This window comes from Hyla sarda, chromosome 8, assembly GCF_029499605.1.
Source record: "Hyla sarda isolate aHylSar1 chromosome 8, aHylSar1.hap1, whole genome shotgun sequence".
NCBI classification, from domain to species: Eukaryota; Metazoa; Chordata; class Amphibia; order Anura; family Hylidae; genus Hyla; species Hyla sarda.
In genome coordinates, this window is record NC_079196.1 from 232,562,832 (window position 1) to 232,590,610 (window position 27,779).

The following is a 27,779-nucleotide window of genomic DNA, read 5'->3' on the forward strand; positions in this document are numbered from 1 at the left end:
CACTATATAAAAGATGTTTTTTCTTGTAAGACATCTTTTGTCGTCTATGTACTCTTTTGTATATGCGGTTTCTACTATGTGGGAAAAAACAGACGTAAATTGTTTGTTTGAGTGAGAGAACATCTGTACTCTATACGTACTAGGAAAGTAGCCCCGAAATTATAATTCCACATATTAGAAACACATAGGGATAACACGTCCGTATTAAAATTTGCTGCTATAGAAAGAATTAAACCTCCTAAGTCAGGTGGAGATCGTGACCAGATGCTGCTTTAGGCCGAAGCACAATGGATTTTATGCTTAAACGGGTTATCCAGGAAAAAAAACTTTTTTTATATATATCAACTGGCTCCAGAAAGTTAAGCAGATTTGTAAATTACTTCTATTAAAAAATCTTAATCCTTTCAGTACTTATGAGCTTCTGAAGTTAAGGTTGTTCTTTTCTGTCTAAGTACTCTCTGATGACATGTGTCTCGGGAACCGCCCAGTTTAGAAGCAAATCCCCATAGCAAACCTCTTCTAAACTGGGCGGTTCCCAAGATACGTGTCATCATAGAGCACTTAGACAGAAAAGAACAACCTTAACTTCAGAAGCTCATAAGTACTGAAAGGATTAAGATTTATTAATAGAAGTAATTTACAAATCTGTTTAACTTTCTGGAGCCAGTTAATATATATAACAAAAGTTTTTTTTCCTGGATAACCCCTTTAAATGCCCTGGGTCCAATTGGTCTAAATGACCGGAATGACCTGAGTTCATTTTTGTAAAGTTTTGTGTATATTTATACACAGCCTCTAATGACCAGCAAGGTCCACCCACCTAGATCACCTGCACTGCAATGTCAGACACCTACTAATACAAATGCTGATCACAAAACATAAAACTAACCAAAAAATTATGTGGTGGACCACAGGGTGAATGGCCACGGGTGTTGCGGTGAACGTAGTGGTGGGATCAGATGTCATTAACCCCAGTGGTCTGGTGGTATTAACCCCTATGTGTTCGTGACGCCAGTTTGGTTTTCAGGTTCCGGAACACCTTGGCAACTTTCAGACAGGGGCCAGTAGAAGCACACAACCCATGCAAAACAATTGTTGCCCATTTACCCGCCCGCTGCATGTATGTCCTCCCCTTGCCATGTGTTTTTTTTTTTTTTTTTTAAGACAATTTACTTTTATTAATGAAAAGTAATTAACAAACATATCAGGCAGTAACAACGTAAGTCATACAATAAAGTCATAGAGTACAGCAGGATCAAAATATACAGGCCCACCAGCGGTATTATAAAATAATCAGGGAACAAAATCCAAACGGCCCAGTAAAGTCTCAGCATAACATGGTGTAGATAGCAGAAGCAATAGATATAATCAGAGCAGCTTCAGCTTGCAAGATGAGGAGATATTATCCTGAGTAACCTAAACCATAACAATAAAGCATAGAGGTGTACAGGTTAACAGACTAAGAAAGCAAAAGAAAAGAAAAACAAAAATACCTAGATCTAACTCAAGGAGTCAATACCAATGCATAACTCACAAAACAATATATAAAGACATCACCAACAGACATGTGGAAACAAACAAGACAGACGGACAAGACCCCCATAAAAGCAGCCGACCATCAGATTCCAATCAAATACGCTCTCCAAGTAGATTCTGAAAAATAAAAATTGCTAGTGGAAATAGGAAAAACTGTGATAAATCAACGTGGAAATAGTCAGGGAACCTTCAAAGCTCCCAAAGAACCCGTCAGTGCCTCCATGGTGCACCATTGTGTGGATGCGAAGGGACGGACTATAGAGATAAGCTCTGAGGCTGTATAGTGCGAGGTCAGGAACAATCTCCACTTATTGAAGAGACACTTTGCCATTTTCTTCCCATGGCCAAGCGCATCCCTTCTCTCCAGATGAAATAGGAGTTTTAACGCTTCTAGTAAGTGCGCAATCGTAGGAGAGGAGGGCGAAAGCCATGCACGTAGTAGGTGAAGCTTGGCCAGAATGATAGCTGTATGTGTTAATGGAGAGAGATGTACATAGGAATAGCAGTCCCCAGACCCTGCAACCCTTATATGAAAGAGTACCTCATAAGGGCTTAGAACAGACCCATGTGCACCCAATGATTGAAGTAGTTGAGATACTTGTCCCCAGTAGGTGTGAGTGTGTGGGCAGAGCCATATACAATGATATAGGTCAGCGTTAGGTGCAGTACATTACAGACAATGGTTAAGTCTGGATGGGTTACTGATGGACGGTGGAATGGTGAATGCATATATGGCCCAGTGAATTAACTTAAGTTGAGTCTCTCTCCATCTTTCGTTAGGAACATGTCTTCTTAAATCCACTCAACCCGTCAATATGTGTTCAGGGATATTGGGGTCCTGTAGGATACTTGCCAATTTCACCCCCACTTTTTTGGAAGGTGACAAGATGTACTATTTACGCAGTCTAGAATATAGATCTGAAATAGACCTGTCAGTCGTGGAGGTGAGAATGGAATCAAATCCAGTAAGACTAACCTCCTTGCTAATATCCTGGAGTTTAGATCTGCAAAAGGAGCAAATTTGACCATATGGTAAAAAATGCGTGGAGGGGATGGCGTACTGGGAAGTCAATTCCCGTAGTGTATACCAACGTTTTTCCGTCTTATGAAAGAGGTCTCCCATGGTATGGATTCCATTCTGGCGCCACACATAAAATAGAGGGTTATCCTTCCCAGCTGGGAATTCTGGTGTAAGCCAAGGGGAAAGGTGTTTGGAGCAAGTAAATGACAGACCCATACATCTCCATAATTCCATCCACGTGGCTATAGTATCTTTAAAGAGCAGAGAACTTTTGATGACTGGAGGCAAAGAGGGAATCTGGCAATGTAATAATGCTAATGGATGCCACGGAGCAGCGAAAGCAGATTAAGAGAAACGTTGGAATAAAAGGAGGAGTTATGGTACCAATCCATAATGTGTCTCAGTATACAGGCTAAGTTGTAACTCCTGACATCCGGAAAATTCACCCCCCCCCCCCCCCTTCTTTCACTGGAAGCATCAATGTCCGTAAAGCTATCCGGGGTTTCTGTTCGGCCCAAATATTTTTATTTATTTTGTTATTCAAAATATTTTATTGTTTCAAAATATTACAGGAAATAACACAAGTATTAATTCGCAATCATATAATCCACAATGGTAAGAAAGCGGTGAACAGCTGGTCAAGTCAAGTAGACATACTCAACTATACAGTCATCAACTGAGGTCTAAATCATCATAACTAATATAGGGAGTAAAGAATGGTGGACAAGCGAGAGAGCGTAAGGCACTGAGAAACAAGTGCTCTCTCAACAATCACAGTAGAACTCTACTTAAACTACTTCAAACTGTGAGGGTGGTGAGGAGTTGACCTCCATGTATCCCAACGTTTGAGGAATTTTTCATGTGTGCCCATAGACAATGCATAGGTTCGTTCATAGTCACATATGAGATTTAGCAGGTTAATAATTTCGCATAGGGAGGGAATTTTGGTTGATTTCCAATTTCGGACTATTTGCAGCTTGGACGCCATATAGAGATGGACAAGAGGGTGCCGTAATTCAAGAGGTATCAAATCAAGATCCATAAGTAGGAGAAAAGTTTCCGGACATAAGGTGACCGGAGATTGCAGCAGCTTGTTGGTCAATAAGCCTACACCCCTCCAGAGCTCCTGGAGGCGAGGGCACTCCCATAGGGTGTGAAGTAAAGTACCCACCTCGCCACAACCCCGCCAGCATAAGTTCGAACATGTGGGATCTAATAGGTGTAATCTAGAGGGCGTGTAATACCATCTGTAAATCGTTTTAGCAACTGCCTCTTGGTGATTGGTAGATCGGAACAGTGTGCGGGTATGTGCTATAGTGCCAGACCACTGTTCCAGTGTGAACTCTTTTCTCAAGTCAGATTCCCATTTTGACATGTAATGGTGCTTAGAAATAGTAGTTTTATCGTGTAAAATATTATAGAAGAAGGTAATTCCCCTCTTGGAGTCACCATTTAGGAATGTAAGTACATCTCTTGGGATCGGATGCTGCGAGGAAAAGTCTCTAGTCAGTAGGCTGCATAATTGAAGACTTTAAAAAAATTCTCTGTGGGGTAAGTGGTAGGTAGCATGAAGTGTTGGGAAATGGACATCACCCTCTGGGCATATCAGGTCTTGAGCATTGAATATATCATGTAACTCCCAGGTTTGGATGTGTAGATCTGGGATTCGGCACTCTAGGTAGTCTAAGGTAAAATGTTTAAGAGGGCAAGGTACACTGAACACATTTTGTTTTAGGGCATATTTCCAGGCTTTGTCAGAAGATGTTATGGACACTAAATACGATGCAGGGGGAGGTTGACCCCTCATCTGTAAGAACATTCGGGATCTCAATGAGGTAGGGAGAGAGGAGTGGGTCTCCACTTCCACCCACAGCTTTTCTGTGTTCCTGGACCACCAATGGGTCAGCTGATCCAGAAGACATGCCATGTGGTAATCTTCTAAATGAGGGAGACCGAGTCCTCCACCCCTTTTGTGTAATGTCATGATGCCCCTGGCTATTCTAGGCCTTCTTTTCTGCCAAACAAATTGTGAAAGATGGCAAATCAGAGTAATGAGGTACGTTTTAGGTAGAATGATCGGAATAGTCCTAAACAAATACAGTAGTTTTGGGAGTAACATCATCTTAAATGTGGCTAACCTACCAAACCAAGATGGAACGGATTTGGAGTAGTCTTGCATAGAATTAATCAGTGATTTGGAGAGCGGCAGGAAATTGTCATGGAAAAACTTAGTAGAAGGGTACGAAAGATTTATGCCTAAATATGCCAGAGAGGAGGTTTGCCAATCTAATGGAAACTTATTACGGAGTGAGGCGACAAGTAGGGGATTCAGAGATATGGGCATTATCTGTGATTTGGAAGTGTTTAGTTTGTAATAAGAGATTGCACTAAACTTTACTATGGTGTCGAATAAATGATGTAGCGAATGTGGAACATCCGTCAGGGTCAACAACACGTTGTCGGCAAACAGCGCCAACTTATGTTCAGTTGGTCCCACCCGGATCCCCTAATACCGTCATTTAATCTAATGGCCTGGGCCAAGGGTTCGATGGAAAGAATGAACAACAGAGGAGAGAACGGGCAGCCCTGCCGCATTCCATTCGACAGGGTGAACCGGTTAGACAAGGCTCCATTGGTGAACACCTGCGCTGTCGGATTGGAGTACAGGGCTTCAATTGCGGACACAATGGAGCCAGATAGTCCGTATGAACGGAGTACAGTGAAAGCATATCTCCAGTTCACCTTGTCGAATGCCTTCTCAGCATCAAGTGTCAGGAAGGCAGACTGCACACTATTATGCTCACAATGTTGGAGCAGGGAGATCACTCTCCGCGTATTATCGGGGTCTTGTCGGCCTTGTGTGAAGCCTACTTGGTCCCTGTTTAGTAATCATGGTATGATTGGTTGTAATCGGTCTGCAAGTATCTTCACATATATTTTAACATCGCTGTTTAACAGCGAAATGGGGCGAAAATTAGAGGCTAGGTCTGTAGATTTCCCCGGTTTGGGAATAGTTGTGATAAGGGCAGTTAACATATCTTGGGGCAGACTCCCCGACTCCATCGCTTCACCAAACACTTTCAGCCTGTGTGGGACCAAGATGTCCCGAAATTTACGGTAATATTCATTCGGGAGACCATCAGGGCCGGAAGTTTTATTCAACGGCAGCGCATCAATTGCTTTTGAAATTTCTGCTGAGGTGATGGGTAAATTGAGAGAGTCGAGCATGGGCTTAGTAACCTGCGGCAGATTTAAGGCCGACAGGAAGTCATCTATGGCTTCCTCTGTGGGTTGGACGGTATTTGCATCTGCGCGCAGATTATATAGTTTTGCATAGTAGTCGCGAAATGCATTCGCAATGTCTCTAGGGGATAGGACCGTCTTTCCCTATGTTGGATGGATCATGGAGGCAATACGCTGCTTAAGATGGGCTGGTTTCAGTCTCTGCGCCAAAAAGGCGCTCGGCTTATTATCCTGGGAATAATACGCTAATCTCGTTTTTTTAAAGCTCTTTTCACATTGGTACAGCAAAAGCTTACAGAGCTGTAAAGCTCATTTAGTAAGTCCGTCAGGGTTTGCTGAGAGGGAATTTTTTTATGGATAGCCTCTAGTGCAGCAATGCGATTGATAGGTTCAGTGATGAGGGCAGTACGTTGACGCTTAAGGAGAGTCCCCAACTGTATGAAAGTGCCCCTAATGACAGGTTTATGGGCAAGCCAGAGGGTGTCAGGAGTAATGTCTGGGGTTGCGTGAAATGCAAAGTAATCTTTTAAGGCAGACTCAATTTTGACAGAGTGTTCAGAGTGTGCTATTATGTGAGTGTTAGCTCTCCACACAAAATCACTTGTGTTTTGGGGAGAAGTCAGAGAGGGTTATCTGGACGTTGGAGTGATCGCTCCTATCTTGGAGGAGAGAGTAGCATCAATTAAAGATCTACTAATCAGTATCATATTAATTCTAGAGTAAGTATGGTGTCTATGGAAGAAGTACGAGTAATCTCTCTCAGTGGCATGCTGCAATCTCCAGATATCAAACAGATCCCGATCTCCAATTACATTTTTAAGGTAAAAAGTCCTACCAGATGCCTGGGCAGAGAGGTCTAGAGCAGGGTCTGAGACCGCATTAAAGTCCCCACAAATTATAATCTCACCTCTCCCGTGCACGTCAATGAGCTTGAAAATTTTCCTCAGGAATCGACTTTGTCTGGAATTAGGAGCATACAGGTTAACAATTGTGAATGCAACACCATCTACAGAACAGGTTAATAAAATGAATCTACTCTGTGGATCAATGATTTGCGAGGTGATCTGAAAAGCTACATTATCCCTTACCGCAATCATAACCCCTCTTTTCTTTTTAGCATAGGTGGTATATACAATATGTGGGTATTTCCTGTGGCGCAGTTGAGGAGTATTAGACGAGGACAGGTGCGATTCTTGGATGCAAGCAATGGTTGCATTACTCCTTTCCAACTCCCTCCACAAACTGCCTCTTAAATGGGCTATTAAGCCCATTCACATTAAGGGAAAGTATGTCAATCCCCATTTCGCAATTCAGAACTATGTACCAATGAGCTATGGGTAGGATGTCTCCTCCTCACCAATTAAAAACCGGATGTCACACTAACTACAGATCAAGTGGGCACAGAATCAGTATGCAATCAGCAATAATAACAGTTCAAAGTGCAATCAGAACAAAATAATGGTAGGAAAAAAAAAAAAAAAACAGGTGAAATCCAATTAGAACAACTTGGCAGCAAAATTATCAGTCAAAAATGCCAGCTCTAGGAAAACATGGAGTACTAAGACAATGAATAAATTCAACAGGTCATACTGCATAGCACCAAGTACTCATAAGGAACTCAGTCATCAGGGCCTTTGAGATCCGCAGGTGGGCCAGCTCTAAGTTGCTGTGGATCTGAGGGTAAGCCATCAGTATATTCATCATCCAGGAGGCCCCAGGAGCGCAGAATGTCCATGCCCTCATCAACAGTGGCAAAAGTCTTTCCCTGTCTCACAATCAGTAATTTGGTAGGGTAGCCCCACCTATAGGGGATCCTGAGGTCTCTAAGCAGTCCTGACAGAGGGCCAAATTCTCTCCTAGCTTGTAGAGTCGCCGCAAATAAATCCGCATACATTTTAATATCTATGTATGGTTCAGGGAGTGATGCATGTCTCCTGGAATACTGCAATAGTCTATCTTTTGTCTGAAAGAACGTGTATCTCGTTAATACATCTCTCGGTAGTTCATCTGGCAGGGCGCGAGGTTTGGGCACTCGATCTGTGCTCTATCTATGCAGTCTAGGACGTTGCTTCAGTGGGCTGACATGGGGAGAGTTATCAAAATCAGGCCCCGTTTCTGCAGTACTGCATCCCTCTGCTCTCTCCCCTCGGGCTTTATGGAGACGGCCTCCCCTTCCCCTGTGTTTAACTCACCGGGCAGCATTGCAGGTAAGTTGTCTGGGGAGCTCCAGTGTTCGGGTATCTCAAAAGACAGTTTATGAGACAGCCTCTGGTGTCCTTTCTTGCCGGGTCGCACTGGTGTCGTAGTTGCAGTGTTGCGAAAGCCCGTCTTTCCAGAAGCTCCCGGTGGCAGCGTGTGCTGGTGAGAGCGCGCTGCGGCGCCATCTTTGTTGTATCTCTGGCGCTGAGGGCCGGCCTAGAAGAAGTGCGGTAGCGGCTTGAAATTGCCCGTTTTAGAGTCCCGCTTTCTGCCTGAGGTAGCCATAATGTTCCCCCACAAGTATAGGGTGGCTGTGAGTCGCTGGTGGCAGATTAGAACGCTAGTGGTGGGTGCTTATGCAGGAGCGCACTGTTCAGGCAGTCATCTCAGTCGGCGTCCAAGCCACGCTCCAGGCCCAAATAAATTTTGTAAACGTGGAAGTTAACGTTTTGATATCGGTATGCTTTAGTAATAGCGGTATAGTTTGGAGGGGGTATAATAGCCTAGCAAAACTGCACATCTTGATTAGGTGACATCTCCCTAACAATGATAAGGGTAGACTGTGCCATTTATGTAGTTCTGTTTGAATTTTGTCTATCAATGGTGGGTAGTTGAGGGCATATAAAGATCTGGGTAGTCTACCTATTTTAATGCCTAAATAAGTAATATGTTGGGAAACAATTGAGATCCCCAAAGAACGTGTAAGCTGGGCGTAAGCAGAAGAGGGTCTTCTTAAAAGTAAGAGGGAGGATTTGTGGGCGTTGACTCTATAACCTGAGTATTCACCAAACTGCGTCAGGGCATTCAGAATATTGGGCGCGTCTCTCACCGGATCCTGTAAATAAAGGATAACATTGTCTGTGTAGAGGGATGCTTTAACTGCAGCTTCCCCTACCTTAATGCTCTGGAACAATGTGAATGAAGTCAGGTATCTTGTCAACGGCTCCAAGGCAATATTAAACAAAAGAGGAGGCGGGGGGGCTTGAATTGCCGAGCTCGAGATGAGCCGCATGTTCTGAGGCTCCTGCCTGGGTCTTACTAAAAAAAAGGCTGATTTTACCCGATATGGGAGGCAAATCTAGGGGGAAACAGCGCAAGAAGACTGCCCAGCACCTCAGCACCCTGCCGAACCCAATCTCGGGTTATTTTCAGCCCCGCAACGCGCCCGCTTCTGCCGTGATCCCAGAACTGCGGCCTACCTCTCCCACACTGCCGACCTCTCCTGCCATAATGAACACGCTCCCTGGACCAGGAGACCCCTCCAGACTCCCGGCGCCTACCGCTTCAGACGGGATGTTGGGACCCGCTCACCCTCCGCAGCTGGAAACCTCGCCTGGGGTGGTGAGTCTGATGGAGTCTCTCCCCTGTGCATGGGGTGAGACACACGTGAGTTCTGCAGGCCCCCGTGACCAGGGACGCGCTCCCGGCTCCCTGCACTCCCCGGCCCCTACTGCCTGTCTTGGAGACCCCCATGCTGGGCTGCTCTCCTCACCACCTCTCACTGCTGCACCCGTGATGCAATGAAGGGGGCTCCTACACCTGACCGACCCCTGTCCCCTCGGCCGCAATACCCCCAGGAAGTGCAAACGCCAGCCACCTACCTGGGCCCTTATGAGACCCCTGAATCGAGATGTATCTCCAGCACACTTGAAATCCTATGCTGCTGCCTGTGGGGGTGCCTGGGGCGGCACCCCACCTGCCACCTTACCTCTACCGGTGCCTGGCCCACCTACCCTGGACGTAACAGACTGGGCTGATGAATTGAACTCTGACAACTCGCATTCTGATGATGGATCTTCTACAGAGGGTGAGACCCCGGAGTATTGGGGTGCCAGCCCCCCCGGCAAGAATAAATTGTTCAAAACTCCAATCAAAAAACCTCTTAGTGCACACCGCTCCTCCAACTGTTCTTCTTCTGATGACAACCTAGGTGACCCGCAAAAGCCACCTCACCGCCCACTAACACCAAATAGAACCCCGACTGCCACAGTGCAGACCATGGAATGTCCCCTGTGCGCACCTGTACTCCCCACACCTGAAATGGCGGTTAATAACCTTAAAAACCACCCGGAATTGCAAGCCCTCCTGGCACTACTGCCGACCAAAACAGACATGCATAACATGCCACCGACCTCAATGTCTAACTTTCCTTCCCCCTCTCCTGCAGGATTGGCGAACCGCTCTCTCCCCTGACCTGTGAGGGAGCCGTGCTGACGACTCATCATTGCAAAGGGCATACATACAACCAAGTAGTGTACTATTTAGTACCTGTTATTCTGTTTCTGTGCTAAATTCAGTGCTTTTCCACACATTAGTATACACCTGCTGGTGTATGAAACTAAAAAAAAAAAAGATTTTTTTCTGCGTAGAAATACGCATACCAGTGCGCTCATCATTGCAAAGGGCATACATAGAACCAAGTATTGTACTATTTAGTAACTGTTATTCTGTCTAGGGCCTACATACTGTCAAAGGACAGCCGTAAGTAATCGCCTGCTGCTGTTCTAGACAAATACTGTTTAAAGAGTAGTGTGGCGTATTGTAATACCCTCATAAACGCACTAAGTATATCAGGCAGGGAAGTGCCAGGACATGCACAGAGAAGGGGCAGAGGCCTACATACGTCAGGCAGAGTTGGCTGCAGACTTGGGGCGAGTGGCAGCAGGAGTCGCAGCAATAGGCCTGAGCTCCCGTTAACACCCAGCGGTCGTGTCGTCGACCCATCTCTCCTCGTCAATTGGTTTGCACACTCATCCTCATCATCACAAGCGACATGTGACAACCCCAGTCAAGAGTCGGTGGGTTCCTCAGACACAACCCTCAGTTGGTATGGCCCGGGAGCAGTCCCCGTAATCCCATTGCCTTTGTCCTATGCTGTTCCCTCTCTCAAAGAAGTATCTCATGCTTTGGGTTCAGCTCCACTATTTAGTGAGGATGATGTAATAGAGGATAGTCAGCAGCTACTGGGCAGCCAAGAATGTGAGGAGACATGCATCCCTTGCTCCGCTATGCGGCCAAGTAGTGATGAGGAGAGTGACGTGGGAGGCGGTGTTGCAATTGTTCAGGGTCCTGAGGCAGACACTGTTGTGGAACCTGAGGAGGACATCAGTGACGTGCACACATCTTATGATGATGATGAAGCCGATTGCAATTGGGAGCCGGGTGCAGAAGCCGGGGCTTCATCATCATCAGGAGAAGAGATTTGCTGTTTGTCCATGAGGCAGCAAGGCGGTAGCACGGTTGGCAGTCAGCGTGGTGGTGGCAGTAGTGGAAATTCAGGAGCCAAACGTGCCAGGAGGAGACCACCTGCTTTGCGTCAAGCTACCATTCTGGGAGGTAGTGGAACAGGGGTTCCTGGAGACGGCACCAATAGCAGTCAAATAGTGCGAACTACGGGTGGGAAAATCAGCTACTCTGCGGTGTGGTTGTTCTTTATAAAGAATCCGGAGGAGCATTGTGTCAAACCCTCCTTCTGGCGCTCCTGCTTCTTCCGCTTTTAGTCAGCAATTCTGCCAACAATCCATCGGCGAAGCCATGTCCAAGAGACAACAGTATGCGCCACTCATCCAATGGCGCAGAAGTTTAATGTGCTCCTGTCCAAGTTGCTGGTGTTGCAGTCCCTTCATTTCCAACTGGTGTACTCTACACCTTTCAGAGAATTGATGGCTTGTGCCAAGCTGAGATAGAGAGTCCCAAGCAGTCATTTCTTTGCGAAGAAGGCAGTACCAGCCCTGCATAAGTCTGTACAAGAGAAGGTGGGCCAGTCCTTGAGCCTGTCGGTGTGTTCAAAAGTGCACGGCAGCACCGATGTGTGGAGCTGTAACTACGGGCAGGGACAATACATGTCTTTTATGGCTCACTGGGTAAATGTTGTTCCTGCACAGCCACAACAGCAACTTGGACAGGTCACACCGCTTCCTCCTCTACGCTCTCGCTCCCAGGCAGTTGGTCCTTTTACTGTGTGCGCCTCCTCCTCCTCCTCCCTCGTGTCCTTGGCCTCCACTGCACGCCCAAATCTCGGTGGCCCTTCATCATACCATTTGTGTAGGGCACAGCGGTGTCAAGCTGTCCTTCACATGGTTTGCCTTGGCGAACGGAGTCACACAGGGGAGGAACTGCTGAAGTTCATTAGGGAAGAAATCCGAGTATGGCTTACTCCACAAAATCTGGAAATGGGAACCATGGTGACCGACAATGGGAAGAACATCGTGTCCGCGCTGCGACAAGGAAGTGTGAACCATTCGCCCTGCATGGCACACGTGTTGAATCTGGTTGTCAAGAACTTCATCAAGTCTTCACCCCATTTGCAAGATGTCCTGACAATGGCAAGGAAACTGTGCATGCACTTCAGCCACTCGTACACCGCCAAGCACACTTTGCTTGAGCTGCAGCGTCAGAACGGTATCTCACAACACAGTCTCATTTGTGACGTTGCCACACGTTGGAATTCCACCCTCCATATGTTGGACAGACTATACAAACAAAGAAAAGCCATCACCGATTTTTTGATGATCCAAACAGATAGGAGTACTCCCCTGTGTAACTTCAATGTGAACCAGTGGCAGCTCATATGTGACACCTGCCGTTTGCTGAGACCCTTTGAGGAAGCCACATTTTTTGTTAGTCTATCGAATTACGGCATGAACGACGTAATTCCACTCCTACATTTACTCCAAAAAATGATTGAAAACATGGCTGGTCACGGCAATGGAGATGTTGCGCCTACATCAGAAGGCTACATGAGTCCTGTGGGGGATGAACTGGAGGAGGAGGATGATGAGGGGCAGAGCGGAGCACAGTTTACGGTGGATGAGATGGCCGGTGTTTCTAGTCATCGGACAGGAGGGGAGGAGCAGGAGCAGCCAGAGGAGCTAGAGGGTTATGAGGAAGGCGAGGCAGAGGACCCAGACACACCGTGGCAGTATGCAGTGGAGATGGAGGCAGGTAGTCCCAGCGAGTCACTGTCACAAATGGCACGATGCATGCTCAGTTGCTTGCATAGTGACCCCCGAATTGTCAAAATTCGTCAGCACGATGACTTCTGGATCTCCACCTCATTAGAACCTCGCTACCGGCCCAGAATGGGGGCATTTTTTACACCCACTGAGAGGGAGGACAAACTGACCTACTACAGAGAGCTTCTACGTAGTCGGTTGATCGGCCACATGGTCCATCCACTCGCAGGTCTGACTCGGGGGGCCCTCTGCACTCACATTCCACTGCCACGGCTGCTGGGGAGGGGAGGGGTGGCAGGAGCAGTACCGGCTCAATCAGCAGCAGCCTGAGTCTACAGTCGCTGATGAGCAGCTTCCTTCAGCTGCATAGTGAAGCTACTCATCAGCAGCAGGAGGACATGGAGCAGGACCTGAACCAGCATGTGGTGGCATACCTCGACATGACCGCTCACGCAACCGTTGAAGATCCGCTGGACTTCTGGGCAGCCAAACTCGATTTATGGACGCAACTAGCGGAGTTTGCCCTGGAAAAGCTGTCCTGCCCGGCCAGTAGTGTGCCATCAGAGCGGGTGTTTAGTGCGGCCAGGGCCATAGTCACCCCAAGGAGAACTCGTCTGTCCACTAAAAATGTGGAGAGATTGACGTTTGTGAAGATGAATCAGGGATAGATCAGCCAGGATTTCCAGCCACCAATGACAGATGGGTCGGAGTAGATTGACCATGCTCCTACAACAAAAATTTCTCAATTATGGTTGGTTATGAAACCCTCTGGGCAGACCTGGACATTGTACGGCCCGCTTGCTATATACGGCCCTTTGATTGGCTCTGACCGGCCCGCGCTGACTGGGGGACAACTATGCTGCCTAATCTGGGGAACAAGTTTGCTCCTAATCTGGGGGACATCTATGCTGCCTAATCTGGCTGACATCTATGCTGCCTAATCGGGGGGACAACTATGCTACTAATCTGGGGGACATCTATGCTGCCTAATCTGGGGGACATCTATGCTGCCTAATCTGGGGGACAACTATGCTCCTAATCTGGTGGACATCTATGCTCCTAATCTGTGGGACATCTATGCTGCTTAATCTGTGGGACATCTATGCTGCCTAATCTGGGGGACAAGTATGCTCCTAATCTGGGGGACATGTATGCTGCCTAATCTGGGGGACATCTATGTTGCCTAATCTGGGGGACAACTATGCTCCTAATCTGGGGGACATCTATGCTGTCTAATCTGGGGGACATCTATGCTACCTAATCTGGGGGACAGCTATGCTCCTAATTTGGGGGACAACTATGCTCCTAATCTGGGGGACATCTATGCTGCCTAATCTGGGGGACAAGTATACTCCTAATCTGGGGGACATCTATGCTCCTAATCTGGGGGACATCTATGCTGCCTAATCTGGGGGACATCTATATTGCCTAATCTGGGGGACAAGTATGCTCCTAATCTGGGGGACATCTATGCTGCCTAATCTGGGGGACATCTATGCTGCCTAATCTGGGGGACAACTATGCTCCTAATCTGGGGGACAGCTATGCTCCTAATCTGGGGGACAACTATGCTGCCTAATCTGGGGAACAAGTATGCTCCTAATCTGGGGTGACATCTATGCTGCCTAATCTGGGGGACATGTATGCTGCCTAATCTGGGGGACAACTATGCTCCTAATTTGGGGTACAGCTACGCTCCTAATCTGGGGGACAACTATGCTGCCTAATCTGGGGAACAAGTATGCTCCTAATCTGGGGGACATCTATGCTGCCTAATTTGGGGGACATCTATGTTGCCTAATCTGGGGGACAACTATGCTCCTAATATGGGGAAAACTGATGCTTCTGACCTTGGGCCTATAATTTTTGAATGTTTAGCAGTAGCTAAATACATGCTTAATGCAAAAGTCAACATTGATCGTTAAATTCTCGGCGCTCTACCAGGGCCTTCTCCTACCCCGCCGGGGCCAATCCAAGGACCTCACTAAACCATCCAATCGTTAGTAGAGACATGCGGTGTGTACAAGGGGCAGGGACTTAATGAACCCTAGCTTATGACCCGCACTCAGTTGTGATTCTTCTTTTCTGGCAAAAATGATCCCTATCGCCAACGGGAGCTGGGTGCAGAAGGGGCTTAATCATCATCAGGAGAAGAGAGTTGCAGGTTGCCCTTGAGTCAGCAAGGCGGTAGCACGGTTGGCAGTCAGTGTGGTGTGGCAGTAGTGGAAATTCAGGAGACAAACGTGCCCGGGGGAGACCACTTGCTTCAAGGCAGCTTACCTTTCAGAGAGGTAAAGGGTTACCCGCACCTGTTGGTGAAAGATAGAGACACGCTAATCCGTTCAGTGGAGCGCTAGTGCGGCCCAGGACATCTGAGGCCATAACACACCTGTTATTGCTCGATCTCGCAATTGATCGGGCAAGGTAAGGGGTTATTAAAGCCTCTTGGGTACTGCTGAGGCCTACTCCTGACTGCTCCTGGTGCAATGTATGGGGTAATTAAACACTCTTGGGTAGTGTTATTGTTAAATTTACTGGTAATTTTATCAGTAATAAAATTGAATTTTGCAGAATGCTAATCGTAACACAACGGAACGCTTGTTGCGTGTGATTTTTTTATGAAAAAATAAAAATAAAAAATACGGACAGGGATTAACTCTGCTTAATCATTTTTGGCAAAAAAACTCCTTTGGTGATCTGATCTTTTGGAGACAGATGCGCTTACACACATATGCAATATTTTTTTATTTCAAACATTGTGTGGTTTATTATTTTTGAGAAGAAAGTCTTTGGGTGGTCCACCGTCCTGCATTATAGAGTCTTCTGAACTGTTAGATATGCGCTTGTTTTTACACAAAGGTATACATTTAAAAAAAAAAATTATACAATTTTGTTGATTTTGGGGGGGGGGGTGGATTGTGAAGCCCGGGTGACGGGTGTGTAGTGTGTACTGGTGCATCAGTCAACTCCAGTCTGTGTCCTCTAGGCAATATATGGGTTACTGATGCAGCAGTGGTGGGGCCTGGTCTAGGAATTTCAATTTAAAAGAAAAAAAAAATTGTGTGGTTCATTATTTTTGAGAAATAAGTCTTTGGGTGGTCCACCATCCTGCATTATAGAGTCTTCTGAAATGTTGGATATGCGCTTGTTCTTACACAAAGGTATCCATTTTATTTTTTTTTTATTATACAATTTTATTGATTTTGGGGGGGATTGTGAAGCCCTGTGTGTACTGGTGCATCAGCCAACTCCAGGCTGTGTCCTTGAGGCAATATATGGGTTACTGATGCCGCTGTGGTGGGGCCTGGGTCTGGGAATTTGGAATTTTCTCATAGGTAGCATCAGCTATACAAAATGTTTTTCAAAAATGTCTCATATTGTGTTGTTTTTTGAGGGATTGTGAAGCCCCAGTGTGTACTGGTGCATCAGCCAACTCCAGGCTGTGTCCTTCAGGCAATATATGGGTTACTGATGCCACAGAGGTGGGCCTGGGTCTGGGAATTTCAAATTTGTGGATAGCGGGTGGCAACAGGGCTTCACAATCCCCCCCCCCAAAAAAAAACAAAAAAAAAAAACACAATTTTGGAAAATTAAAGTACCTAAGATTTCTCATAGGTAGCACCCGGCGGGTGTAAGTACACTGTGAGCTCATGCATCACCTAACTCCAGGCTGTGTCATTCAGGCAATATCTAGGTCAGTATTTCCCAACCAGTGTGCCTTCAGATGGTGCAAAACTACAACTCCCAGCATGCTTGGACAGCCTTAGGCTGTCCAGGCATGCTGGGTGTTGTAGTTTGGCAACAGCTGGAGGCACACTGGTTGGGAAACACTGATCTAGGTTCACACTGCGGTGACCCACGTTTTTCAGTATACGGTTCCCGTATATGGCTGGGGGGAGGGGCTTAATTGCGGCGCCCGCACTCAGCCGCATACGGGAACCACATTCAATGCGTGTCTATGGGTCGGCCAACCGCATACGGCCGAAAAATCAGCCGACCGGAGGCTGCGGTTCACTCCGGTCAGCCAGAGATGGCTCAGTGCGGGCGCCGCGATTAAACACCGCCCCCCTCTCCCCAGCCAAATACGCGAACCATATACTGAACCTCATAGGCGTGCGCACGGGGTGTGCCGGGTGTGTCTGGGCACACCCTAATCAAGCCCAGGCTCAGGGGCGTCACTAGGTCATTTTATTCGGGGCCTGGGCCCCGGATGACAGCTGCCCCGTTTTTTTTTTTAACCTTCCTCCATTTTTTTTAAAATATTTATAAAACAGTGGGGCCGCTCTGGCCCCTGCGAGGTCCCCTTCGCGGGCGCGCAGAAGGGGACCCCCGCTCAGGGCAGGTCCTCCGGTCCCAAGTTCATTAGGCCGGGGACACTGCTACTTTAGGAGTAGCACACTTCCGTGCGCAGGCACGCCCCCCTGCTCCAGCTGCTCCGAGCAGGACGGAGGCTCGGAGCTTAAACCACTGCAAAAGGCAGCAGCCAGGCGTGACCAGGAACCGCCCAACGTGATCTACAGCCCGCCCGATGTCATCTGCAGCCCGGAAAGGTAAAAAGGGCGGTGGGCGGGGGGGGGGGGGGGGGGGGTTGTTGGGGTCAGGGATCAAAAGATTGTGAGGGAGGGGGTCTGTGGAGGGACAGTCACAGAACAGTGCGAAGAAGTGGTGGCAGAGGGGGCTGGGAAGGGGCAAATGTACAGGAGGAGGGGACAGAGGGGCAGGGGGCAGAGGAGTCTAAAGTAGGGTGCCACCTGGCTGGTATTTATATAATCAATCCACCAACTCCCAGAATGTTGCACCATATACCATACCAGTGTTTCCCAACCAGAGTGCCTCCAGCTGTTGCAAAACTACAACTCCCAGCATGCCTGGACAGCTGTTGGCTGTCCGGGCATGCTGGGAGTTGCTGTTTTGCAACAGCTGGAGACACCTCTGGTTGGGAAACACTGACCCATACTATATTCTACTATATAGTCCAACATGCTGGGAGTTGTAGTTTTCGTTTGGGGTAGCTGCTGAGCCACAGGCTGTATCATGGCTTGCTGGGAGTTGTAGTTAATAACTAACTGCAATTCCAGAATTTAATCAAAAAGACAAAAGAAAGCAATCAAAAGGTCCCATCGAAACAAAAATGGAACCGTTAAAAAACACAGATCGGGGCGCAAAAAAATACCCCTCATACAGGACGTATAAGGAGAAATAAAAAAAGTTATAGGGGTGAGAATAGGAGAAAATATCCCCCGCATATGTGTATCCTGTTATGTCACGCATATATAATTAATTGTGTGTATATTTTGTGTTTTTATACACTGTTTTTGCACTTTATTTGGAGTTTATCCTGAGAGACTACTTATACTCAAGTGCAATAAGATAAATGTGTGCTAATCCATAGGTGGCAGCCTGTATATTTTGTAGTGTAAGTCGATATTTTATTGGAACGTAATAAAATGTACATTTTATTTGTCACGATGCCGGCTGGCAGGAGGTGGATCCTCTGTGCCAGAGAGGGATCGGCGAGGACCGCGCTAGTGGACCGGTTCTAAGCCACTACAGGTTTTCACCAGAGCCCGCCGCAAAGCGGGATGGTCTTGCTGCGGCGGTAGTGACCAGGTCGTATCCACTAGCAACGGCTCACCTCTCTGACTGCTGAAGATACTGAAGATAGGCGAGGTACAAGGGAGTAGGCAGAAGCAAGGTCGGACGTAGCAGAAGGTCGAGGCAGGCAGCAAGGATCGTAGTCAGGGGCAACGGCAGGAGGTCAGGAACACGGGCTAGGAACAGACAAGGGAACGCTTACACTAGGCACTAAGGCAACAAGATCCGGCAGGGGAGTGCAAGGGAGGAGACTAGATATAGCCAGGGAACAGGTGGGAACCACTAATTGGTAATTGGGAAGATTGGGCCAGGCACCAACATTGGTGCACTGGCCCTTTAAATTGCAGAGACCCGGCGCGCGCGCGCCCTAGGGAGCGGGGCCGCGCGCGCCGGGACAGGACCGACGGAGAGCGAGTCAGGTACGGGGACCGGGGTGCGCATCGCGAGCGGGCGCCACCCGCATCGCGAATCGCATCCCGGCTGGAGGCGGTACCGCAGCGCACCCGGTCAGTGGATCTGACCGGGGCGCTGCAGCAACGAGGATGAGGCGAGCGCTCCGGGGAGGAACGGGGACCCGGAGCGCTCGGCGTAACATTATTGTATGGAAGGTCCCTATTCAAATCAGTGTCTATATTATTAATGTACTGGGAGACCCATCATTTTAACCTGAAAAGTGTTAATTTCTACCTGCCAATCTAGCTAACAACCTACCTACCTGGTTTCCTACTTCCCTGGCTATCTAACTACCTGGCTACCTACATAGCAAGCTGGCTACCTGACTACCTACCTGGCTATCTAGCAACCTGAATATCTACCTAAATAACTATCCATCTACCTAACTACCTGGCTACCTACCTAGCTATCTATCTACCTAGCAACCTAACTACCTGGCTACCTAGCTAGCTACCAACCTATGTTGCTAATAACCAACCTTGCTACGTAGCTATCTACCTAGCAACCGAACTACCTATCTGTATGGCTATCTACTTAGCTAGCTAACAATCTACCTAGACACTTAACAAGCTATCTAGCTAACAACCAACCTAACTATGAACATATCTAGCTACTGACATAGTTGCAACCTACCCATGTAGCTAGCTACCTACTTACCTGCCTACCTACCTATCTAGCTAGCTAACAACCTACCTACTTTCAGACGTATTTATCTAATGAGGGGGTCTATGGTGGGGGATAGGCCTACTTAATGGGGTACCTACTATTCCTTATTATGAGAGGGCATTGCACTGTAAAAATGCAGAGTCAAACATGTTTTTCCTGCAGATGCTAAAGAGATGGTTTTTACCTGGAAGAAGTTGACATGTCAGTCTGATCCAGATGCACAAGAAAAGGAAAGAGGACATCGCTGATCAGAAATGATGTTACCTGTGAGTCCGTAGATGTAACTATAATCCCCTATATGGTATACAGATCCTGTGTACAGCTGGTATCTACCTTTATATGATCCTGGATACAATTACTTATATGGTATACAGGTTTGCAACAAAGTCCAAGACCACAGAACCATAAATTATAAACTGATACGTGCAAAAGAGCTGTAGTTTATTGGTTCCCCAAAAGTTTTTTTTGAGGAACCAATAAATAATAGCTCTTTTTTTCCAATTTTGGTGCTGTGGTCTTGGACTTTCTTGCATGTTTGGTATCCGGATTGGCTATCTGGATGACTACGGGGACAATGGATTTATCTAGTGCTGTCTTATCTGTTTATGTATGTGTGCATGCAAGCAAGAGTGTATTTGTGTGTTTGTATATGTATGTATATATACGCATGGGTGCGGCGTGAGTTTGTGCTTTAGGGTGCACACCCTAATGCAATAGGCTGCACACGCCTATGCTGAACCTGGTTCATCCCAGTGTGAACCTAACAGTATTATTTCACTAGCCCAGCACACTTCATATGCGTTTTAGAACACAGCAAAGTGTTCTATACCCCTATAGAGGCTGTAAGTAGGCTAGAAATAGCCTTTTTTAATATAGATTCGCCGCAAACAAATTTGGATCGAAACAAACTTTTTCGGAAAATTCGGCAAATCGGCCGAATCAAATTTTTGAAAAGTTTGCTCATCTCTATAAATAACCAATACTACACCACCTGGCTCCATAGTGTCAACCAGGAAGCCAGGACGAAGGGGGTCTCCCTGGCCTTCCACAGATCCCTTCCGATAACAATTACCTCTTCCTCCCTTGACCGGGCTGCTCGATATGTCCTGGCCAACTGCGAGATCTCGGGCCGTCCCATCACAATAGCGGCCCTGTATGCCCCTAACAGAAACCAGATCTCTTTCCTTCTGAGAGTTCTGGACAAACTGGCGGACTTTGCGACTGGCCCCATACTGCTATGTGGCGACTTTAACCTCGCCCTCTTCCCGCAGATGGAAACTTCCATGGGCTCTGCATCCGTGTCCCATAGCAAACTCCGAGCTCTCAGAAATAAACTACACTCCTTGCAACTTAATGATGTGTGGAGAACCCTACACCCCCAAGACCGGGATTACACGTTCTACTCCCACCCCTTTAAAGTTTACAACCGAATCGACTATATCTTTTGTCCCCATCACCTACTGCCCGATGTACACGCTTCTACTATTGGAGTGATGACACTGTCTGATCATGCTCCACTTGCACCCTTCAACTTCCCTCTCTCCTCAAACCCTGTTCCTTAATGAATCCCTCCTTCTTGACACCCTCTGTCTCCAGGATGTCAGGTGTACAATTGAACTCTTCCAATCTGATCATGCTCATGACACCTCTTCCCCGGTGATAAAATGGGAGGTGATGAAATGTGTGCTCCGTGGGGTCCTACTGAGCCATGGCACGCATCTTAAAAAAGAACACTCAACCAACCTAAAGTCCCTCCTACAACAGATTCATACTCTAGAGAAGCTCCACAAGCAATAAGGCACGGTCTACAGAGACATGTTAAGAGTCAGATCGGAACTATTGGCCCTACTGAACTATAAACACAAACACTACCAGCAACTAACGGGCAAGAGGTTCTATGAGTGGGGTAACAAATTGGGACGCCAGTTGGCTAACGCCCTACGCATTAAGAAGTCGTCCCTGTTTGTTCCCTCCATTAAGCGACCTAATGGCCAACTTGCCTTGCTCACGCCTGATATCCTTGAGATTTTCTCGGAATACTACACCTCACTGTACAGCCTGCCGAAAAAAAAAAAACGCCCTCTGCACCCCTGTCGACTCCTTCCCTTCGCCAGTATATTTCTGACACAGCACTCCCCCACCTCCCTCCTGACATGATCCAAACCCTAGAGACCCCATTCACTTCTGAAGAGCTTGAAGAAGCAATTTCATCCTTGCCGGCAGGAAAAAGCCCCGGCCCTGACGGCTTCACAGCCAAGTTCTTCAAGTCCCTCAGACCTGAATTGTCTACCCCTCTACTCCTGACCTTCAACAACATCACTAATACGAATCCCCTTCCGCATTCCTTCCTAACCGCCCATGTCACTGTAATCCCAAAGGAGGGTAAGGACCCCCCTTCTCTGTCCCAGTTACAGACCCATATCATTGATTAACATAGACTCAAAGATATTTGCCAAGCTGATATCTAATAGACTTTCCCCCCATATGCCTACCCTAATATACCCCGACCAAGTGGGCTTTATCCAAGGCGGGGAAGCGAGAGATAATACTTTAGGCACCTTCTCACTGATACATCTTGCTCACTCTTGCAAACTCCCCCTGTTCCTGCTATCGCTCGATGCAGAAAAAGCCTTCGATAGAGTTGACTGGAGTTTCCTGGGGGAAACCCTGAAACAGATTGGCCTGGGTCCCAACATGCTCGCTCGCATCATGACCTTGTACACCAACCCGCAGGCATGCCTACAAATCAACAGCCACCTCTCCAACCCCTTTGAGATTTGCAATGGGAAGAGGCAGGGATGCCCTCTATCCCTGCTCCTCTACATTTTCTGCATGGAACACCTGCTGATAGCCATCCGTAATAATGCGGATATCAGGGGTATCTCTGTCTCTGCTTCCGATTGCAAATGTGCGGCCTTCGCCAACGACCTACTCCTATACTTATCCTCTCCCATCACCACCCTCCCCTCCCTACTACACGAGATCCAGAACTACTCGCAACACAGTAACTTTAAACTAAACACCTCTAAATGTGAGTCTCTAAACATTACTCTATCCCCCTCAGTGGTCCAACACTTGCAAAAGTCTTACCCCTTTAAATGGTCCTGCACCGCCCTCAAATACTTAGGTATATTTGTCCCCACACACCTCTCCTACACCTATAAAGTGAACTTCCCACCTCTCCTCCACACGCTAAAAGCGGACTTGACTAGATGGGAGTGCAGGGACTTCTCCTGGCTGGGAAGAATCAACATCTTAAAAATGAATATCCTTCCAAGACTCCTTTACCTCTTTTCTTGTGTACCGACCCATCTCACTTGTGCCTTTTTTAGAGGTCGCTGTGCTCCAATCTAACTTCATCTGGGCTCACAAAAGACCCAGACTGGCCCGCCATGTCCTTATACGATCCAAATCTGATGGGTTTCTAGCCCTTCCAGACTACCTAGCTGTCATACTAACCAGGGTCCTTGACTGCTTTCACTTCCGTGACAGCAAGCAATGGATTCAACAAGAATCGGACATGTCAGGCATCGATCCGCGCTCCCCGATGTGGCTCCCCCGATACTCCTCCCCTGTCTCTGCTATATCCCACAACCTCCCTCCTGTCATGTCCTCTATAACCAAAGCCTGTGCCTCCTACATGTCCCGCTCCACCTGGATCCCCCCTGACGGCCCACTGACCCCATTGTTTGATAACCCGGCATTTCCCCCAGCCTTCACCTCTTGCACATTTTTATCATTCACTAGAGACCAGGGACCAATCTTCCACGACCTGACCTCACCGACGGGCCTACGACCGCTATCGGACCTCCTTCGGGACACCCCCAAGACTCCCCTCCACCTCTTTCAATACTTCCAACTCCGCCACTTCCACTCTTCCATCGAGAAATCATTAAGACTGCAAAGATCCCTCACTAACTTTGAACGACTATGTACTCGCAGAACTCCACCATGCCACTCAGTCGGCACACTATACCCCCTTATCCTCGAAATGTATACGGACAAACCTCTCCCGTATAAGCAAGGCTGGGAGGCTGAACTCGGCCACTCTGTCCCAAACAGGGCCTGGTCAGAGGCCCTATCCCGATGTCATCACACCTCCATCTCGTGTAAAGCCCCGGAGACGAACTTTAAAGTGCTATCCAGATGGTACAGAGTACCGACTCTCCTCTTTAAGTTCTATCCTGGCACCCCGGACGCATGTTGGAGGTGCGGTGTGCTGGTGGCACCATGCTCCACATCTGGTTATCCTGCCCCCTCCTCTTGAACTTTTGGGACCATGTTCGTGCACTCATCTCCTGTATTACCTCTGCCCCCATACCTCACACGCCAGAGACCCTGTTGCTCTCCGTACTACCCCCGACCCTATCAAGACACTCTGCTAAGTTGATCTCCTTCCTCCTCCTGGCAGCCAGAGTGGCCATCCCTCGCCTCTGGAAGTCCCCCATCCCTCCCACGATTTCATCCTGGCTTCGGGAAGTGACACACCTACACAGAATGGAAGAACTCATGGCAGACTCCCCTAACTGTTTGGCCAAATACACCTCAATCTGGCACCCCTGGACCACATTCCTTCATTCTCCAGATTACACCCCCCTACACCTTGCAGACTGATGTAGACTGGCCTTATTGCTGTCCCACACCTCTCACAACCCTCTCTGGTGTGCACACTTCCTCCTTGCATTCGGTCCACTGGTCGTCTCGGCACGGATCCCTTAGAAGGTGAGCTCATTCTTCCTTTCTACCTTTGCTCCCATCATATCCTACTGCCACCACCTGTCTTCTTGATGACGGCACTGTCTATGTTCCGATATAACTGCACTAGTGACCCCCAGGCACTTATTTTTGCACCCTTGGAGCTATGCGTCCCCACTTGTGAGACCTGGCGATTGATATGTTATGACACTGCTGTTTGTCCTTCCTACCTTGTTTTTGCATTATTTGTGGTCTGCGGTTGCAAACTGAACACTGTTATATGTATATACATGCCGGAAGCTGGGGGATTCTGTTCACTACCCCACACTTCTGCTTCACTTTGTTTTTCTTGTATTACCTTAAAACTAATAAACTTCTGATATTAAAAAACAGAAAAAAACAAAAGAGGAGATAGAGGGCAACCTTGGCGGGTGCCCTTACTGAGTGGGAATATAGGGATAAGATTCCCGGAATGTATATTCTAGATTTCGGGGAGGTATAAAAAGAACTCAAAAAGGTGCAAAAGGCCCCCCGAAATTCATAACGTCCAGCAACGCATCCAACCACTTCCAATTAACATTGTCAAATGCCTTCTTGGTGTCTAAAGTCAGTAAAGAAGGACATCCCAGATGACTGGAGCGGTGCTGAACGGTATCAAGAACCGTGAGGACCGTTCGCAAGTTCATGACAGCAAATCTATTTTTAATGAACCCTGCCTGTGAGGGGGAGATGAGATGTGGCATAATCTGCTCTAGTCTGTCTGCCTTAATGGAGGATATAATTTTGGAATCTACATTTATGAGCGATATGGGCCGATACGATCCTGGGTCTTTGTTGGGTTTGGGTATAAGTCTCACATATGACATAGAAGCAGAGGCCAAAGAAGTCTGACCTTGTAACATTTGTTCATACAAACCAGCAAGCATGTCTGAGACCTGGTCTTGGAGGAGTTTAAAGAGCTCCCCAGTCAACCCGTCCGGGCGAGGAGCTTTCAGGTTTTTAAGGCGCTTAATGGTCTGTATCACCAATTCTGATGAAATGGTCGCATTTAAGAGCTCGCTCCTCACTGAGTTTCTGGAGGGCTACCTTACTACGCAAAGTGTCTCCAGGCAAAGGGGCGGAAGACGAGTTCGAGTAAAATTCGGCATAATATTTGCCCATATAATCTGCAATGTGCTTAGGGTTGGTAAGGAGGGTTCCACTGGAGGATCGGAGGGATAGTATGTAGTCAGGGGTGTTTTGTCCCTTGGCCAAGGAGGTCAATAGATGACTTGATTTGTTTCCAAACTTATGTAAACATACCTGAAAATCTGTGTGGTAGTATTGCTCCCTTTTTGCCAACCAGTCATCAAACTCCTCCTTTGCCGCAGTCCAAGCATTTTTATGAGCCTGGGAGGGGTCATATATAAAAGTTGTATATGCCTTTTGCAAGGATTCACTGGCAGCAGTATATTTAGTGGCTGGTTCCCTTTTTCCCCCCGCTACATAGGAAACAACGTGACCTCTAAGAACCGCCTTAGCAGTATCCCAGAAGAGTGCCCTGTCAGCCAAATGTTCCTGGTTGTGGGTCACTTAGTCCAACCACCATCCCCGTAACAGAGTGGCAAACGAGTCATCCTTATATAAGGCAGCCGGAAATCGCCACAGTATGTCAGTGCCATGAGGATGATGGTCAGCTAAGTGAAGAACAACAGTTGCATGGTCAGAAATAACCATGTCTTCTATTTGCACATCAAGGATAGAGGATCCCAGGGAAGCATGCACTAATAAATAGTCAATACGTGACCAGGTTGACTGAGCATGAGAGAAAAAGGAAAACTGCCGTTCCGCAGGGTTGTATAACCTTCAAGAGTCAATGAGAGAGGTGTGCTCCATAAGGGGGCGCAGAACCTGGTCACGTCTCAACTCTAGTCTGGCGGTGGTAGAAGACCTGTCTTCCTGAGGGCATACCACTGAATTAAAATCAACCCCAATTATTTTCGCAGGCACTGGATCAGCCAGGATACAGACTTCTAGAGAGGCAAAATAAGTTTCATTAGCTTCATTTGGGCCATATACATTATATATATATATGCTATAATTGCCATTAGGTGTATCAAGCACCAAGATGTGTAATCTACCCTTGCCATCAGATTGAGATTGTAAAACCGTATGCCTGAGATGTTTGCTAATCAAAGTGATGACTCCAGCCTTACGGTCAGCTGAGGCCGACCCCAATACAGTGCCCACCCAAGGTTTCTTTAGCCGGGCAAAATCTGATTCTGGCAGATGCGTTTCCTGCAGTAATGCAACATCCGCTTTGAGTTTGCGGAGGTGCCTGAGTATCATCATGCGCTTTTGGGGGGAGTGCAGCCCTTTAACATTCCAAGATATTACTCTCATATAAGAAAATAGTGTATAACCGCATACCTGGAGAGGCTGTAATGGAGATGGTGGACCTGTGGAATCTGGATGACCGCTGCTGACATACAAGGGGACACAAAACACAGAACATGTAAGAAAAATGAGCATACAGTAAAGCAAAACTGTCCATTCTAAAGAAAACGGAAATCGAAAACTGAGAAAGGCACGCCACTGTATGCCAACAGGAGCTCGTGACTTCACCTATTTCTGGGAGAGTACCAACTCCTAACTGTGCACTGTAACTAAGTTATAACAGCCTAAAATAAAGAGGCTGGACAGATAGGTAAGCACTCAGTGGGTTCTGAGTATCTGTCTCTGCCACCAAAGCCCAACGCCAGAAGGTAGGAAGGGGGGGGGGGGGGGGAGGGGAGGAAGGTGAGAGGGAAAAAAGGGGGGGAAGGGTAGAAGGGGGGAGAGGAAAAAAAATATCTGAGGAACATTCACACTAAAACTACTCCGTCACAGACACACCTATATGAGAGTAACCATTTAACCTATGACTGGGACTAGTGCGTCATAGCCATGTCTACTGGTAATAGAAGAAAACAGTAATCAGAAACGTTAGCAACTATGCAGAACTATGACTATAAAGGCCGCTAAAAATGTGGTAAGGACAATATGCATAAGTGCAGAGCTATTCAGCTAACATAGTGTCCGAGAGACCGGAGAAAAAAACAAACAGCATCTCCTGGAGAAGAACAAGCAGGTATGTAACCCCATCAGCGCTACGGAGAGAATCAGGTCTGGGGGTCTGGGAAGCGTCTATCATCTCCGCCAAGTCCTGTTGCAGGTGGTGTTGCCATTGGTTGCTCAGATGTGGTCGCTGATGTCCATTGAAAAGGGAGAGCCTCTGAGATGAGCAGACTTGGATGTTGTTTGCGTCGTTTCTTGTCAGGGCTTACAAAGGAAGCCGCTGCAATAGGGTTGAGAAAAGATGAACTGTCCTCCATAACAGCCTGGAGATCCGAGATAATGTGGAAACATTTGGCAGCTTCTTCAGGGTGATGAAATGT

The 27,779-nt window shown here is 47.4% G+C and overlaps 1 long non-coding RNA gene across 1 annotated transcript; it reads right to left on the minus strand.

Annotated features, from left to right (window-relative positions):
• Positions 1–1,253: 1,253 nt before the first annotated feature.
• LOC130284948 (uncharacterized) lies at positions 1,254–26,821 on the minus strand. The gene is made up of 3 exons (XR_008847194.1): positions 26,773–26,821; positions 6,708–6,760; positions 1,254–1,416 (listed from the first exon to the last, which is right to left on the minus strand). It is a non-coding gene; the product is annotated as an uncharacterized LOC130284948 (long non-coding RNA).
• Positions 26,822–27,779: the final 958 nt, after the last annotated feature.